The sequence below is a fragment of the Pan troglodytes genome, chromosome 16 (genome assembly GCF_028858775.2).
Source record: "Pan troglodytes isolate AG18354 chromosome 16, NHGRI_mPanTro3-v2.0_pri, whole genome shotgun sequence".
Lineage (NCBI taxonomy): Eukaryota > Metazoa > Chordata > Mammalia > Primates > Hominidae > Pan > Pan troglodytes.
In genome coordinates, this window is record NC_072414.2 from 80,594,402 (window position 1) to 80,612,945 (window position 18,544).

Consider the following 18,544-nt stretch of genomic DNA (forward strand, 5'->3'; position numbering starts at 1 on the left):
GAAAATTAACCATCCTTGCACTTTGAGCCAGATCAGTTACTAGGGGCTGACATTCCATATCTTATTTTAATTCTCACAACAATTCCATAAGATAGCTCCATTTTACAGATGTGAAACCAAAATCCAGAGAGGTTAAGAAACTCACCCAAGGTTCCCATGCCAGACCTGGGATTCACATCCAATGCTCCCGATTACACAGGGAATCTCCTTGCTCCACAGCTCTCTTTGTTGCTTGAGATACACAGGAATCCCTTTCATGGGGGCCCGCATGGAAACAGTCTTCATTTTAATTGCCTGCAAGATTAAATATCAAGCAACAGTGAGATGTAGTTCCGAAACTCAACGATGTTTGGCCATACCGGTAGGAGCAGAATATCCAAATGGTTAGAGAAAAGAGTTGTCCTGGCTCCCCTCTAATCAGTTCACACCTGGGTTTGTGCATCTAATGCCGGGCATTGCATTTTTGAGGGGCATCCACAAACAAGGTTCGCAGAGAGTGAGGAATCCAGAAGCAAACTCCAGAAGAACACTCCCTTGGGAAACAGTCAAAGACCCTGTGAGGAGAGACATGAAGGGTGATGTGAGAACCCTCCCGCACTAACTGGAGGCTGCCCCTGTTGAAATGGGGGCAGACTGTGTTGCTCTAGAGAGCAGAATTGGGCCACTCACTTGTAAAAGAGTTTGGAATGAATGCTTCAGAGGAATTCTGCAAGCACCTTATATTGGGACTTAGCAAGGTACCTTCATGGTGTCCCCATGTACGGGATAGAAATAAGCACTCCATGGTAATACAGTCAGATGGATGGGGGGACTGGCCATGCTCTATGAGTTAGTTTAATGGAGTGTAGAAGCCAGCCTCCAAGATGCCCCCAGTGATCCCCATCCCCTGGTATTCACACCCTGTATGACCCTCCCACACTAGTTCAGGACTGGCCCTGTGTGGGACTTCCAAACCTATGACACAGAAGCACTGCACTCACTGTGTCACTGCCAGCAGCCAGCACCAATTCACCAATCACGTGAGCGACCCACCTTGGACATGGATCCTCAAGCCCCAGTCAAGCTTTCAGCCGACTGCAGCTGTAACTGACATCTGACTACAACTTCATGAGCTAGTCCAAGCCAGAACTGCCTGGCGAAGTTTCTCCCAAATTCCTGATCCATAGAAACCATGAGAGATATTAAATAACTATTGTTTTAAGACACTCAGTTTTGAGGTGATTTGTTACACAGCCATTATAACTGGAATATCGAATTATGTCATTCATTCCAGGAGGGCTGTCTCTAGTGCTCTGCTCTAGAACTCAGCCCTAATCTCTGTCCCAGGCAATATTTTTATGAACAGCCTGAATGAAAACATAGAAGTGGCACACTAGTTAGCTTTGTAGAATGTCTGCTGCTAAGAGGAATGGCAAACACATAGAATAACAGAGTCAGAATCCAAGATGATCTGAAGTAGTAAACTGAATTAGTTAGTGTAATGTTTAAAAGAAGCAAAAATGAAGCCCCACACTTGGATTGGAAAAACCCATTGTACCAGGATAAGCCAAAGGAGATGCTAGGTGGCAGAAGCACTGTGAAAAGGAAGTCTGAGCTGGCTGCAGGCTCCAAATGAGTCATGATGAGGCTGTCATAAAAGCACATAAATGTTGGCTGCATTACCAGAAGCACAGGACCCAGGTTATTGAGGTGAGCTCTCCTCTGGACCGAATCCAAAAGGGAGAAGGGAGAGACTTGAGATCACTGATTCCAAACACAGAAAGGTTTATCATGTGGCAGGAGGTCCTGGGACAGGTTAGGGTTGGGGGGATGGAAATGGGCCTGTCTTGTTCACTGCTGAATCCATAGTATTGGGCATGAGCTTCTGTGAAAGCTGAAAGCTGCCTAAATACTAGAACCATGTGAAAAAATTGGATGTGGCCTCAGAAGGGAGTCAAACTCATGGCCACATCCAAGCAGAGTCTGATGTCCTACTTGAGGGAAACATCATGGACAGGACTGACATACTCTATGGAGGGGTGTCCTTAAAGTTCTCCAAGAGCTCTTCCCAGCTCTGAGATTCTCTTATTCTGTGATTTGTGATTGAATGAGTAGAACCTGCTGAATGATGTCAGCACAGTGCTTCTCAAACTTCAGCAGGCATATACAACACGGGAGGGATCTTGTTAAAATGCAGATTGTGAGTCAGTAGGTCTGGGGAACCTGGCATTCTGCATTTTGAATAAGCTTCCAGGTGACACTGCCAGTCTATAGAACATACTCTGAGCAGCAAGAGGTTAGAAATTGCCAGTTTACAGCAGATTGCATCGGGCAGCCTGGAAAAGGCATTAGGCAACTGTAAAGTATTCTAGCAGAAGAGGGATGACCAGCTTCAGAAATATTACACCGGAACAGAGCTCCTGAGTTGGACAGGAAGAGCCTGTGTATGCCACCAAGGGCCTTCTGACACGCATGTCCTTTGACTCTCTGAATACTGTCTTTAAAGTGTCCAAATGCGTTGCCATCATCCTGGGTTTTTTGTATCCTTTAGGGGTAGGGAGTGTGAATTCATACCAGCCTGTACTCCAATCCCATTCACTACCTCGGTGGCCTCTGAGTCTTGGTTTCTTAGTGTGTAAATGGGAATGGCATCCATCTGAGAGGCTGCTGTACCAAGCAGCATCTGACACATAATAGGTGCCCAATATATGTTTCTTAGACTCATTACAAAACCAGATGATCAATAAACATTTGTTCCCTTCAATACAAAGATAAATCGCCTAATTAATATTTGCCCTTGACTTGTTCTTCATTAACCCCACCTGCCCTAGGATGAATGTTGACATGACCCCATTCTACAAATGAGAGCAATTTGTTCTCCCACAAGGCATCAGGTAAACACAGGCATGAGAATCCATGACCTCGTTGGAATTTCAGGGACTGCTTTTTTCCCAGAGGGTCATTTCTCCCTGGTCCAGGCATTGAGGCCAGTAACTATTAAGATTTCATCTCTTTTTTTTTTTGAGACGGAGTCTTGCTCTGTCGCCCAGGCTGGAGTGCAGTGGCGCGATCTCGGCTCACTGCAAGCTCCGCCTCCCGGGTTCACGCCATTCTCCTGCCTCAGCCTCCCCAGTAGCTGGGACTACAGGCGCCCGCCGCCACGCCCGGCTAATTTTTTTGTATTTTTAGTAGAGACGGGGGTTTCACCGTGTTAGCCAGGATGGTCTCCATCTCCTGACCTCGTGATCCGCCCGCCTCGGCCTCCCAAAGTGCTGGGATTACAGGCGTGAGCCACTGCGCCCGGCCTCATCTCATTTTTTTATCTGTGAGAGAAGCCACTATCACCCCCTAAGGGGCTTCGGTCACCAGCATTTTGTCTGTGTCCTAAATACTTCAAGACTTACAGACCTGACTCAATACGCTCAGGTAGAAAAAAGTGTGAAATCAAGAATGGCCAACCACTGGAACACTTTAGCCATTGCTCTGAGAGGTGGGTAGATAGAGTGGGCACTATGCTCCCTCCGACGGGGCTTCACTGCCCTGGACAGGGGAGAGACAGGCGGCTCACAGAGCATGTGCTGGGCCAGGGCCAGTCCCGCCCCCAGGCAGAGATGGCCAGTAAAATAACCACATAATTCCAGTGGAGTCGCCCTGGGGAAACCGAGGCACTTCAGTTCCTTTTCATCAAGGAACTGATTAAAGTGTGGTCTATTATCTCTGTAGTGGGGAGTCTCGAAAGATTCCACTTCTTCCTCTTCTTGCCCAATGAGAGGGTCAGGAAGTTTCCACCACCATCCTGACTGTGGCCACCACATCCTGGTGTGAAGCACCACCAGCTTCCTCCATAAGAACTCTGAAGGTCACCAGCCAGCTTGAGTCCTCCGAAGGTGCTGTGGCTCAACCAGCAGCCTGTGTAGCAGAGAGCACAAGACCTGGGACTCGAACTCAGTCCCACCTTAAAGAGGGATCTCCACCACTTTCTGAGCCTCAGTTTTCACATCTTTGGTTAGGGGCAGGTGGGAAGTTGCCATATTTACCTTGTTGGGCTCTTTGGAAAAATTAAATGAAATGTTAATGTATGTTACACAACGGGCTCATAGGAGGGATTCAAAAGCTGCTAGTTCTTTTTCTCCTTTTCCTGGAAACAGTATTAAAGAGTACTGTAGAGACACTGGAGAATTCCTGCTTCATATGAGATGTCCTTGGTCTCTCCCGGGGAATTTGAAGACCCAGAGACTCGCAGCTCCCCGTGCGCCTCCCCGCTGACGCCTTACCTCCCCCTCTCCACCATCCCCTGCCATCCCGGTGTACGCCACCCCCAAAAAAACTTTCAGCCAGCTCCTCGGTGAGGGTCGTTCCAAATCGTGGCCGACAGTAGGGGGCTGCACCCTCCTTAGATCGCGTCGTGCCCAGCCTCAGCTGCAGAACCCCGCCGGGCGCCCGGGCGCCCGGGAGCCCTGTCCGGCCGCGGCGGCCTCAGAGTCCGGGCACTTGGGGATTCTCTGAGGGTGCAGCCCTCCTGGGCCCCTCCGACTGCGGAGCTGCCGACCGCAATGCAGACGCGGGCCCTCCAGCCCTTCTCGCGCCGCCTTCCTCCCGCCAGCCCCGGAGCTGCCGGGTCCGCGCCGCCCCGGGGAGCGCTCCTCTCGCGCCCTGAGCGCAGGCCGGCTTCCCCATCGGCGCGCCGGTCCGGAGCCAGGGTCCAGCGCGCTCCAGACGCCTCTGCCTTCCCCTCCCCCTGTCGGCCGCCTCTCGGTCCCCGGGGGTGGGGTTTCCCTTTGCGCTCGCCCCCTCCCGCCCCCACCCCTCACGGGCCCTCCCCTCCCCCGCCCGTCCCTATGTATGTGTCACAGCGCGCCATGCCCGCCCGCCCGCCCACCTACCTCCCCGCCGCTCCAGAGGGGGCTCTCAGAGCTGAGGACGCGCGCAGCGCTGCTCAAGGTCTCTCTCTCTCAGCACCCTCGCCGGCCGGCATCTGACGCGGGTGCCAGGGTCTCCGGGCACCTTTCAGTGTCCATTCCCTCAGCCAGCCAGGACTCCGCAACCCAGCAGTTGCCGCTGCGGCCACAGCCCGAGGGGACCTGCGGACAGGACGCCGGCAGGAGGAGGGGTGCGCAGCGCCCGCGCAGAGCGTCTCCCTCGCTACGCAGCGAGACCCGGGCCTCCCGGCCCCAGGAGCCCCCAGCCGCCTCGCCAGGTGTGTGGGACTGAAGTTCTTGGAGAAGGGAGTCCAACTCTTCAAGGTAACTGTCTCCTTCCCTCCAGAGCGAGGCTCTCCCAGGGCGCCGGGCGAGCCAGGAACGGGACTGAGGCTGCACGCCCCGGGGCTGGGGGCTGCACTGCCTTGGTCTCCGCCCTAGAGCTATGTGTGCCGGGGGCGCAGCACATCCACCGGCTGCGTCCGCGGTGGAGTTGAGCAAACTTTTTGGCTGTTGCAGACTCAGTGAATGGGGCAAAGGAAACGTGAGAAGGGGCACTTGTCTCCTAGTCCGCCAGGATGAAGGAACAAGGGAGCCTTTTCTCCAAACACCTAGGTGATTTTAAATCCTAGGGTCTGGAAAGACCCATGGTTGACAGAGTAGCAGCTTCAGAGTCAAGGGAATGTGGGTTCAAATCGCCGAGGTGCTACTTTTGAGCTGGAAGGTGTGCTTCACCTTCCTGAGCCTTGGCCTGCCCTCAGTCAGCTGAGAAGGAAAAGGCCTTCGCGGGGTCTGGAAGAATAAATGAAATCATATGGACACTATGTCAGGGACACAGCGGGTCCTAAGCCGAGGCTAGATAGTCCATCCTTGGCCACTTGGCTTACTCCAGGGAACAGAGTGCCTGAAGAGTCTGCCCAGGGGAGAGTGGCAGAACCTGGGACAGAGCTACTGAACTGCCAGCAGGGGAGAGGAGAGCAGTGCCCTGAACACACGGGTGTCCAACCAAGAAGGGGCATTTCTCAAGGAAGAAAGGGGAGGGGAGTTGAGGACACACGACCACGAGCGGTTTTTCCGTCTGTGGGTTCCTCTTCAAACGAAGCCAATGCTGGTGGAGCAGGAGCCCTTTCCAACCCTGGGGCTGGGTTGGAGGCTGTCAGTATGTCAACTGAACCACACTCTGGGCAGAGCAAGCTGCGGGGGTGGGGGCTTGTCTCTGGTTGTGAGACAGGATCCAACCCAAACTTTTCCATCATTATCCTCCTTTCAGTCATGAGCTGGGTTCTGACAGGATCCTACTAGGGTTTCACCATGAAGAAGCTGGAGTTCCAGCATGTTGACTGATGTGTAAATTCTGATTCTGTGGGGCTGGCTGCCAGGAGGAAAATACAAAGCTGAATTGGGTTAGCACGGTGTTTTGGGGTCCTGGGTGCTGCAGTGGGTGGGTGTCTGACAGTTTAGAGGGGATTCTGGACCTTGAAAATTCACCCACCTCGTCTGAAGAGGAGGGCAAGTGGACCCAGAAAGGTGCAATGAATTTCTGAAGGTTGAACTGTGACTTAGGGGCAAGGGCAGAACTAGAATCCAGGTTTTCTGAGGCCATAGTCGGTCCCTCGTCCTGATTTAAGAGTCCTGAATTCTTGGGTTCTAATCCTTATCTCTCTTTCTTGTCCTGGGTTGCCATGGACAAGGAGCAATCAGGTTGCTCATGCACCCTGGGCAAGGTGGGTTTGGAGGCACTATGAAGATACAGTTCAGGAGTGTTGGCTTGTCAATCACAGGCTCCAGGGAGAAACTGCAGGAAATGGAAAGGCAATGGGGAAGAAAACCCTGAAGCTTGTTGGGGGAGGAAGCATTGAGCGGCAGTGGGGAGGAGAGGTTCTAACCTGAAAGAAAGATTGCAGAATAGTAGATCTCCCCAGTATAAAAAGTTTCAGAAGAAGGAATTGTCCAAAGGAAGAAAATATCTCTTAGAGAGATGCTGGAATTCCACAGGTTACCTTGAGCTGTGTTTAATTTAGATATTCTTACGTGTAGTTTCTAGTGCTGTGCCTGGTATTTTCATTCATTCTCCAATATCTGCTGAGCGCCACCTAGGTGCCAGGCTCTGTGCTCAATGCTGGCCCACAGCGGGTACTCAATAAACAGCAGATATGAGATGACCCAAGCAAAGGGCTTAGCGTAGTGCCTGGCACTGGGCAAGTACTCAGTAACTGTTTCATATTATTAATATTACTATTATCATTCTTAATTCTAGTAGTAAATGAATGTTTTTCTTTTTCTAGAATATTCACTGACAATCATACTTAAATGGGAATATTTTGTTTAATGTTCGGAAGCCCTCCTCACACCCAGGCACACCTCTTGCCCCTGTTCCCCATCTCTCTCACACCCACATGCCCAATCCCAGGCAGCCACTCACCCCTGCATGCCGAGGCAGAGCGTTCTCCTCCTCTTATGCCCCCTCCCCAATTAGAGAGGGAGCTCCAAGAGAGAGCTCACCTCCTGAGACAGTGGGCAAGAGCCAGGAGGGTGGACAGCCTGCATGCAAGGAAGACTGGGATTCAGATTCCAGCTCAGCCACTCGCTGGCTACATGGCTTTGCTAAGGGTACTGAGCCTCCCAGAGGCTTCATTTCCTCTTCTCTAAAAAGGGGAGAAAAATCCTCCGATAAGAGATTTTTGTGAAGATTAAAAGACATAAAGTGTGTGCCTTGTCCAGCTCTCAGCAAGCACCACAAACTTTAATTCCTCTCCTCTAACAGCTCCTAAGCCCCCTTGTGGGTCACAAACCCCAAGTTATGGATAGCAAAAATTTCAAATATTTTCTCTTGATAAGAGACTGTGTGTCCTAACTTTTGGTGTGAATTTTTTTTTTTTTTTTAAGATGGGAGTCTTGCTCTGTTATCCAGGCTAGAGTGCAGTGGCCCAATGTTGGCTCACTGCAACCTCCGCCTCCCAGGTTCAAGTGATTCTTGTGCCTCAGCCTCCCGAGTAGCTGGGGTTACTTGTGTACCACCACGCCCGGCTAATTTTTGTATTTTTAGTACAGACGAGATTTCACCATGTTGGCCAGGCTGGTCTCGAACTTCTGACCTCAGGTGATCGCCTGCCTCAGCCTCCCAAAATGCTAGGATTCAGGCGTGAGCCACCATGCCCAGCCAGTGAATTTCTTTTTAATGATGCCTTCTAGAACTGGGTTCCTCCCAAGACCCTTCTTATTGGGCCCTTAGGAGGACCTCAGCTGAGCCAAAGGAAGCCCATGAGACCCTGCCTAGAGTCCCACTTTGAGTCTGTCTCTGCTGCTGCAGGGATGTCTAGCACCAGATTTGTCCAACTGCAGGTTGTGAAATCAATTTAGCGGGGTTCTTAATAAAATAGGAAATACCAGATAATCTCATAGTGCCTCCTATGTAGCAAAGGTAAGTACTGTTTCTGGAAACTTTTGTTTCTGTTATTTATTTTGAAGCCCTCTATAAGGGTATGTGTGTTTATAATATAAATGTATATATGCAAATATATACAAATTTGATATTTGCATATATTTTTATTTAATTTTTTTTACTATATTGGTCCCAATGATGTTTCTGTCTCAGAAATTTCAGCATTGTGGCCCTAGGTGGCAGGTGCTGGGGCATCCTTGCTGCCACTGCACCAAGTGCTGGGGAGTCAAGGCAGCTGAGGTGGAAGCTGGAGTTGGGGAAAGGCAAGTTCAAGGAAGAGGACCCAGAGTCAGAGAGGAAGCAGGGCATGGAGGAAGGTCTGCTTATAAGTAGAGCAGGGGAGGGGACAGGCCAGCAGCTGCCCTGGGAAAGGGGATCAGGAGCACATCTTGGGAACAGGAGCCTTCCTCTCCTGCTGTCAACGGCCTGGCCTCGTGGCCATGCTTCGTGTCCTGATGGTAGCCGCGCTGCCGCCCTGATAACTTAAAGGAAGCCCCTTCAGTGGGATGAAGGGCCCGTCTCTGTGACAGCTACTTTGGGAGTGGCTGCTCCCCTTCCCCCAGATCCAACAGGACACAGCCATCCCTGCGAGGGAGTCTGGGCCCCTGGACGCAGTTGAAGAAGGGCCACTGGGAGGCCGGCAGAACAAGGGGAGGGCTGGAGAAGGAGCGGGAGTGCAGGCCAGAGGAGGACCAGAGAGGGGGAATTTGTAGGGAAAACGGTAAAACGGTTTCTTTTTTCAAAAGTTGAATCCAGGGCAAGAACGGAAACGGTGGAGTTTACTTTTAAAAACTCAGAGCCTCCTTGTAAGTGGTGGAGTGTGTGTGTGTGTGTGTGTGTGTGTGTGTGTGTGCATGCATGCTGGGAGGGCGGGCCCTGCGGGCTGGCCAGGCCTGTGAGAGGTGACTTCTCTCCCTCTCAATGGCCTTACAGTGTATCCTAAAGAAGCTTTTTGTTAAACTCATGAATAGGTGGATTTGGGGTGTGTGATGCTGGGCATCACGATTTGGATATTTGGTTACCTTTGAGGTTACATATTTTTCCTCTTAAGATACACACTCAAAAAAGGAGCCACCTCTTCTGTGTAGGTCACTATTTTGGTGTATGTGGGGGCGGGGGTGCCTGTCTTTCTGTAATTGATTTGACTGGAGGAGTGAGGGTAAGAAGGAGAAACACGGGACATGGCAGATCTGCAATGCCTGACCTGGGAGACAGCCTCCCTCAGCTCCCTGGTCTCTGGCAGTCCCCAGATCACAGATGCCCAGGGCCTTCCAGGCCTGTGATGGTCCTCATTTAAGAGATCGCAAAAGGGACCTAGGCCCAAAGAGGGGAAGGATATGCCCCAGGCTGCTGCCCCAGAGCAGGTTGGTAAGAATCTGGACTGAGATCTAGACCTTCAGGTTCTCATCACAGAATATGTCGTGTTCGCAGAGATCATTCATTCATTCTTTCAGCAGCACTTGCTACATGCCAGGCACTGTGCTAGGCATGGATAACATAGCAGTGAATAAATCAACTCACTCTTCCTGCCCTCCACCTACTTACAGTCTAATGGGGAAGACGGACTGTAACCAACCTGAACCTGACCCCTCATTTCTATACAGCAGTGGCTGTCACCTGGGGCTATTTTGCCCTCCTTCCCCGGGGAACATTTGGCCATGTCTGGAGACGTTTTTTGTTGTCACCACTGGAGAGTGAGGTGCTTGCTGCTAGCATCTCATGGATAGAGCCAGGGGTACTGTGAAACATCTTACAGTGTACAGCACAGCCCCCGCCCACATACATGCACAATAGAGAATTATCTGGCCCAAAACATCAATAGTCCCAAGGCTGAGACACCCTGCTGCAGACCTTCATTTAGTTCATGGGCCAGGCCATGCCCAACTGGGCACGGCAACTGGAAAAGAGGGGATAGGACAAGAAGGAGAGTTAGGTAGGCAGTGCAGAGGAGACAATAAATGAAAAGGAAAAGAAAAGTCCGAGCCCCCATGGTAAATTAGAAAAAATGTGGGCTTTGGTGGCCCAGACTGAGGTTGAAATCCTAGCTGTATCCCCTTGGGTAAGTCAGTTATCCTCTCTGAGCCTCACTGCGTTTCTGTTTCCATGAGATGGACTCATGGTACAGTTGTGAAGGTTTGAAAGCAAATAAAGGACCTGGCACAAATTAGACATACAATAAAATGGCAACTGTTATTAGTATATTTGAGGCTTTTAAAGTCCCCACTACGGAAAATTACAGCATCCACACGTGTGATCAGGAAGCCAAAGAAGCCTGCTCTTTGGGGCAGGGTTGCCATAGTATTCCCTCTGCTTGGGGGAGGGGCAGTGGGTGGTGTGAGCATCTCCCTTCAGTGTGTGTGGTGGGAGGAGCACTGCACTTGGAGTCACATGGACAGGGCACTGATGGCCATATGACCTAGGGGGAACTGCTTCACCTCTCAGCCTCAGGTTCTTTATTTATAACGCGGAGATGCTAAGCCTGCCCTCATGGGCCAAGATCCAGTGAGGACCTCCGAAGGAGGCCTGTGGGGGTGCCTTGAAGCCGATGCAGGCACCTTTGGTGTCTGGTGTGCCCTGTCCCTAACCCAGGGCCAGGCACATACAACAGACTAGTTGAATGAACCATAGTACTATAAATTCCTTTCAGTTCTTGACAAAGAGAGCACCAAGAATACCCAGTTGGGCAATCCTTCACTTTGTCACTCCTCCATCCTTTGCAAGATGCAGGGACCTCTGGTTCCCAGAACGTGCTGCATCAGGTTGCAGCACCAGGCAGCTGCATCCTCCAGAGAGCACTGCAGATACAGCAGCTGCACCGTGACAGCCCCACAGGGGCATCCCCATGGGGAGTGGGAGGTAGAGGGGTGGGGGTTCTCCAGAGCTGAGGTGAGCCCAGCTACTGAAAAGAGGACCAAATGAGGATCAGGACCCTGGAGATTTATCTCAATGCAGGCATGTCATTGAATACCTCCACTTTCCTATCTGTAAAATGGAGTTGAAGTCATGATAAAGTAAGGCCTCACTAAAAGCCACTAGCCAAAGGGGTGGATTTGGGTAAACTGTCAAGCTTTCCTGAGCTTCTATTTTACAGAGTCATAAAACACTGGAGCAGAAAGGGATTTATGGGTCACCACAGCGTCTTCTTCATTATGCAGAGGGGGAGGCTGAGTCCCAGAGAGCGGAGGACACTTGGATGGGGGTTCACAGGCTGCTCTTGCACCCAGGCTTCTGAGGCTCCTCCCTTCACACCACGCAAGTCCCATTCCAGCCAGTAAACGGAAGCGTCAGATCACAGCAACGCTGTGACATCCAATCAGAACCCAACTCTAAACAGATTTGGTCCTTGGGTTACCCATTGTCCACCCTTGGGACACCTTCTGGCTCTGTCCCTCCATGTCCTTGCTGTTTCCAGGGCTAATTTTTTGGGGGAAAAAAAAAAAACCTCTAGAAGAGAAATGTGTAAGGCAAGTCAGAGTTCAGCCTCCCATCTCCCTCAGAAAACCTGGCCTTCTCGCCTCAGCCGCCGCCTCGGGTCCTGTGTAGGGGATTTTTCCCAGCAAAGTCTGGACCCTTGGCCTGACCCTCCCCTCACTCCATCCCTCCCCAAGCAGATGCTCCCTGTCTCCCCTCCAGCCCATCTCACTTTGACCTGCATATCCAGATGGCTCAGGGGAAGCCTGGATTCTAGGATGACTCAGGCAGGAATGTAGTAAATGTTTTTCAACGTCACAAGACACTGAAAAGGAGGCCTGGAGGTGTCATTAGAGTTAGCCTTCAGTCCCTAAAATTAGCTGCATCTAAGGAGCTTTTCAAAAATACGGGTGGCTGAAGCCCTAATGTGCTCCAAGAGATTCTGCTTCAGTGAGATGGGGGCTTGGAGGCGGGGAATCTGTGGTTTTCAAAATTGCCCCAGGTGATTCCATTGTGGTCTAGTTTGTCAACTCCTAGTTTAAAGCCCAAAACAGTTCCTCAGAGTGTATTTGGTTCTAAGCTCTTCTCTCTAGCCCTGCCTCTTGGGCCACTTGCTCTCTTCCTTCCCCAAGGGCAGGACTACAGCCACTGCCCCCAGTTTGTCCTTTAGGGGAGTGAGAAGGTCATGGCCAGCTTCTCCTGTCTTCACTTCCCTGCCTGAGACAGGGGCCCTTCCTCCCTTGGTTCTCCAAGGTGGTTTGTATAGAACACGCCTTCCAAGGCCAGCAACAGGCTTTGTAGGTGAAAAGGATCTCATCCCTCAGAGAAAGTCAAGGATGAACAAAATTAACCCTAGTTAATTTGGGGTCTCTTCCCTGCAGGGCTTCTCAAAATGCTGATGGACCTTGGAAATCACCAAGTTTTTCAAACTGAATTTGACCGTGAAGCTTTTTTTTCCTAAAGCAGATGGAGGGACTTGAGCCTAAAAAGATGCTAATCTAGGCACTGGCCCAGGTTGAGCCTGCAGCAGGAATACAGCAGCTGCACCCAGGCCAAGGGGCAAGGGGAGACCCCACCAGGTAGGGCTTAAAATCCTAAATCTCAAATGAACTCACTGACCCAGCAAGCGCTCTCCAAGCCCCACATCTCACATCTGTAACCTTCCCTCTAAAGGCTGGCCATGCTGGGTACTCATTTTCTTCCTTTTTCTCTGGATTAGAAGACAACAATGAGGTAGAACATTCAGTGGAGTTCACTGTGGGGTGGGGTGGGGCTCTGACCCCAGGGGATTCCTGCCTTTCCACTTGTTCCCTATCCAAACCTGGCCACCTGCCTCCCCTATGTGAGCTGAGGGCCTAACCCTCTGTTGTTCCCTGGCCTGTTGGGTGACTCCAGTGGGTGCCAGTCCCCTGGAAGACTTGGACTAGCACCAATGGGGGTGAACAGCAGCCCCTGGAGCTGAGTAAAGAGGTGCCCTGCTTGCATGCTTGTCTCTGTCGCCTGACTTCACTGCCCCATACATGGGCATCACCCCCACCCCAGACTCACGTGACCCAGCCAGGTGCTTTGTTCTCTCCCATCCCCAGGCTATCTATTCCCCCTAAAGCAGCCTTGTTCTGAGATTCCCACTTGTTTCCTAAACGCAACCCATGTGGGTCTCTGTTGTGACTTGTTAATATTTTGACAGAGGGTCACCTGGTGTGGGAGACCTGATTGCTTAGATTGCCTTCACACCCACTCCTGAGCGGGAGGAGGGTTAGGAGTGGGGATGGCTTCTTTAGCGAAGGAGGAGCCTAGCCCTGGGGTTAGCGCCTCGGCCTCCTGCAGCCCCATCTAGGCCCTCCCCATCTGCCCTCTTCTCTGGATCTGCCTTCTCAGTGACCCAGGGACTCCCGGGTTTGCACACAGCAGGGTCAGCAAGACTTATGTACACCAGATAAGGCTGATGCTTCAGCGGTTGGAAAACAGGACTCCCACCCCCTCCTAAGTCACTGCAAGTACTGCACGGAATGACTCGCCCTTGGATGCACACAGCAATTGATCAAGGTTATTTGCATATTTCCTGTCAGCCCCCTGGGGATTGCAGAGGCATTTAGAAGACCTTAGAGATGGTCCTGTCTCACTTAAAATCAAGCCCAATCCCTAGCCTTGGCCTACAGGCCCCCAAGCTGGCTGGTATCCCCTCCTCCTCACATCATTCTCCCCTCCTCCACCTCCCTGCAGCCCCTGGCCTCTCACTTCCTTCAGGACTTTTGCCCTCTCGGTCCCCCTGCCCAGGTGCTCTTCCCACAGGGCTTTGCATGGCTGGTTCATTCTGGTCATGCAAGTTCAAATGTCACCTCCTCTTGGGAAGCTTTTTTTTTTGTGCCCATCTGATTTAAAGAAAACAAACACCCCCACTCCCATCCCCTGCATTTTTCTTTAACTTATCATTATCTAGAAATTCTGGCTGGTCAGTTTCCTTGGTGATTCTCTGCCCTCCTGAGCTCCACAAAGAGCACTCCTTCTCACTCCACCAAGGGGAGTGAGGAGGTCATGGCCAGTTTCTCCTGTCTCCACTTCCCTTCCTGAGACAGGGACCTTTTCTCCCTTGGTTCTCCAAGATGGTTTCTATAGAACATGCCTTCCAAGGCCAGCAACAGGCTTTGTAGGTGAAAAGGATCTCATCCCTCAGAGAAAGTCAAGGTTGAACAAAATTAACCCTAGTTAATTTTGGGTCCCTTCTTAATATGCTGATGGACCTTGGAAATCTCCATGCAGCAAAAGCTGCATGGGACATGAGCCCCATCTGTCTTGGTCACTCTCTGTCTCCAGCACCTAGGAAATGCTTGGCACACAGTAGGTGGTCAGGAAAAGTTTGTTGGCTGGACAAATAACTTCAGAGCTTTTCAAACCATGCTTCAGAGTCTGCGGGGGTCAGTCCATGATACCCCATGGGGGCTAGAGAGGTGGGTCAAGAAGTGTACAGCCAGATTCTATTAGAACATCTCCAGTTTTCTGTCTTTTGAAAGCCACTGATATGTTGCACTCTGCTCTTGTCATATATAGGAAATCTGGGACTCAGAAAAGAATATGTCTTTACTGTGGCCATGGCTCAGGGACTCTGCACAGTCAGAATGGCCACCACCTGGGCCAGCTTATGTTCTGCCACCAGTGACCCAACTGAGGAGAGGGATGGCCACTTCCATATGCCAACCCCATATCTCCCCAGCTTCTCTCAGTAGTTCGTGATGACTCAAACATCGTCAGGGAGGAGCTGCTTTTAGGAATAAATGTATATTTTTAGGTGCTACCACCTTTGGGGCCTTATCACTACTGGGCTACCCAGCATGTGCCAGGGCCATCTTTCACCTCATTTCCTTTACATCTTTTGAGCCTCAGGGTCCTATCACCTCTGTGCCACAGTAGGAAGCAGGTCAGGCAGTGGGGCTAGGATGGAGAATAAGATGTAGTCTCCCTGGCTACTCAGCCTTCGTGACTTTGTAGATCTCAGTGAGCACCTCTTCTCAGCCACTAGGGTCCACACTGAATATCTGTCACCTCACCTCCAGAATAATCTGCTTCTGTCCTCTCCAGCTCCATGCCCTGGGGGCCTCCCCTGACCCTCCAGCTCCCTCTGGTCTCTCCTCAGTTGTGATGGTGACTCTGGCACATTGGTACCTACATATTTATTCCTAGTTCCCCTCCTGATGACATCTAGTGCTTAGACTCACAAAAGAATCCATTCAGCCATTGTCTTCCAGGAGTGGATGGGATAGAAGGGCTCCAAGCTCACCAAAGTGACTTCGTCAGCAGCCATCCCTCATCAGCAGTGTGACCTTGACAGAGTTGATTAGTCTTGCTGTGCCTCGTTTTCCTCATCTGTGAATTGGGTATAATGACTCCTTCCCGATAGATTTGTTGGGAGGGTAAAATGAGATAATATAGCTAAACCACAGTACCTCCCAAGAGCAAGGGCTCTCAAAACAGTAACTGCTGTAAATCATGAATATTCCCAGACCCATTCCTGGTATCTCTGAACCTGAATTTTTGGATGATCATGACTGCCTCCTCTTGCCCAAACTGAAGTTTCTCAGCTGCTTTTCTGCCTACTTATGCTCTTAAGATAGTCTTACCATCCTGGAGCAGAAAGGGGCCTCAGGAATGCAAGAAGAGCCACATGCTGTCTGCCACCCTGCAGCTAGCTGAGGGACAGGACAGATGACGAAAGCCAGGGCTGGCTCCTGATAGGCCTGGAAAGTGTGGCAGGTTCTGTTGTACACAGGGCTCCCACAATGCATCACTCCAGAGGGCGCCATTCCATCGTGGTCCATGGGAATAGCGACTCCTCGAGTTGTGCCAGTGTGCAGCGTTTGCAATTGATTGTACCCGACTCCTTCAACCATTCTCTGGGACTGCGCTGCAGATGTTGTACTACAAAGGCTGGATCAACAAGAACTCCTCTTCAGGTGTCATAGCTGCTAGCCAGCATGTCCATGCTATCAGGAGACTTGTGAGGCGGGAGGTGCTGGTGCAGGGCTAGGGGCTGCCTCTGGCCCTACCAAACTCTGCCTCCATCCCCTGTCCTCCTCTCCTGGGACTAGGGAGTGGGGAATCCTAAATGTACCAGAAGAACCTTTGGTGGTTCTCAGCCAGTTAAGGTGGCTGAACAGACTCAGTTCTACCTCCAGCTGAAACTTTGGTTTTTCTTGTCCTGTGTGGACCCCAGAAAAAAAAAAAAAAAGATGCTCTGAGTCCAGACAGGACAGAAATCCAGAAAAAACATTCACTTCTTGATTTTTCCTTAATAAAAGGGAGGATCTGGAATATGGTTCTCCCCTCTCTTGGTTCCACTAGAAATAGAGAGCCCACGTTGTGTATCAGTGGGAATGGAAGGGGAGGTCCTGTGGTAGCTTGAGGGTCAGGAAGCCAGGCCAAGAAAGCCACAAAGATTGGATTCCAAGTAGAAGGGGAAGACCAGGCGCAGTAGCTCATGCCTGTAATCCCAGCACTTTGAGAGGCCGAGGTGGGAGGATCACTTGAGGTCAGGAGTTTGAGACCAGCTTGGGCAACATGGTGAAACCTCATCTCTACTAAAAATATAAAAATTAACTGGGTGAGGCAGCAGGCACCTGTAATCCCAGCTACTTGGGAGACTAAGGTACGAGAATTGCTTGAACCCAGGAGGAGGAGGTTACAGTGAACTGAGATCATGCCATTGCACTCCAGCCTGGGTGACAGAGCGAGACTCCAACTCAAGAAAAAAAAAAAAGTAGAAGTGCAGAAGAGAAAGGTCTTAAAAAAAAAACCATCAAGAACAATTTCAAGACATGAAATGTTCTGCACCGATTAAAAAAAAAAAGAAGGAGCCATTGAGATCAGACATAGGAAATAGTTTTCCTGAGAAATCTAAGCGACCCTGAGGTTGACTACCAAGTAAGATTGGGGACTGTTGTTTATAAAGAAGTTTTTAGATTAGTAGTAGTGTTATAATAAAAAGTTACCTTGTATTCATTTCCTAGGCCTGCCATAACAAAGTGCCACAAACTGAGTAGCTTAAAACAATAGACATTTATAGTCTCACAGTCTTGGAGGCCAGAAGTCTGAAATCAAGCCATTGGCAGGGCCATGCTCCCTCTGAAACCTATGGGAAATCCTTCCTTGCCCCTTCCTGGCTTCTGGTGGCAGCTGTCAATCTTTGGTGTTCCTTGGCTTGCAGCTGCGTCACTCCCATCTCTGCCTCGGCTGTCACTTGGTGATCTCCCTGTGTGTCTGTATTTCCACAAGGACATCTTCCCCTCCAATAAGGACACCAGCTATATTGGACTAAGGGCCCATCCTAACAACCTCATCTTAACTTGATTACATCTGCAAAGACCTTGTTTCCAAATAAGGTCACATTCACAGGCAATGGGGGTTCAGGCTTAGACATAAGGTATCTTTTTTTGGTGGGAGGGACTCAGTTCAACATATAACACCCTTTATTGACTTGCTGTCAATGTATTTAGACCTGTGCTTCATCAAAGGGATTTAAGGGAAGTCATTCTCTTGGGGGAGATGGATTAAACAAATGATGTATTCTCCCATCGGTCAGTGCTTTTATGCTAACTAGAGACTGGGCAGGTTGAGTAGAAAGTGTATGAATGCCATTGTATGATCTGAGCTGAAATCTGGTGTGCACATACTTCACACTGAAGCAGCAGAAAGCTCTATGAAGTAGGTCTAATTATTCCCATTTTATAGATAACAACACTGAGACATAGCTGGTAAGTGGTAGGACCAGGACTTGAACTCATGACTCTGATTCCAAAGTTCATGGTTGCCTGGCTGTTCCATGCACTATGCTTAGAGAAAAGGCAAATTTCTCAGTCTTTACTCACATACCCTGATATCTAGCATAAGAAAAAGAAGCAAAGAGGCCTGTTACCCAGAATGGGCCCCATGGATCAAGGTATGTGTGTAAGCTCCTGTTTATTTCAACGCACCATGCCCAAGAACTTCATATGGATTCCTTCAGCTCAGAGTCAGAGCCACCTTCAGGAGACAGAGGCTGTGAGCGAGAAAAACTTTGAGCCCCAAATCTGTTGAACACAGTAACAGAAGAAAATTCTGTTTCCCACCATCTGATTCTCAAGAGTTTTAACACACCAGGAGCCTACTCCCTTCCCCACTGAGACTTTCCTTCCCCTTCTATCCCCAGTCGGCTGCCATCTTGGTCACTGTGGAGCCCTTTGGCTTTACATAAAACTCCTGCTCTCCTAATGACCTTCCAAGGCTGGAATCTATTTTCTCCTGTGATTGACTTGAATGTAGT

General features: G+C 50.4%; 1 protein-coding gene across 4 annotated transcripts in view; it reads left to right on the forward strand.

Annotated features, from left to right (window-relative positions):
- The first annotated feature begins 4,995 nt into the window (after positions 1-4,995).
- The window catches only part of ACAN (aggrecan), a 70,826-nt gene continuing 57,277 nt past the window's right edge, over positions 4,996-18,544 (forward strand). For all 4 annotated transcript variants that reach the window (XM_054667145.2, XM_003952726.6, XM_054667143.2 and 1 more), the window contains exon 1: positions 4,996-5,222. The gene's annotated coding sequence lies outside the window, so the exon portion shown is untranslated. The remainder of the gene's footprint in view (positions 5,223-18,544) is intronic.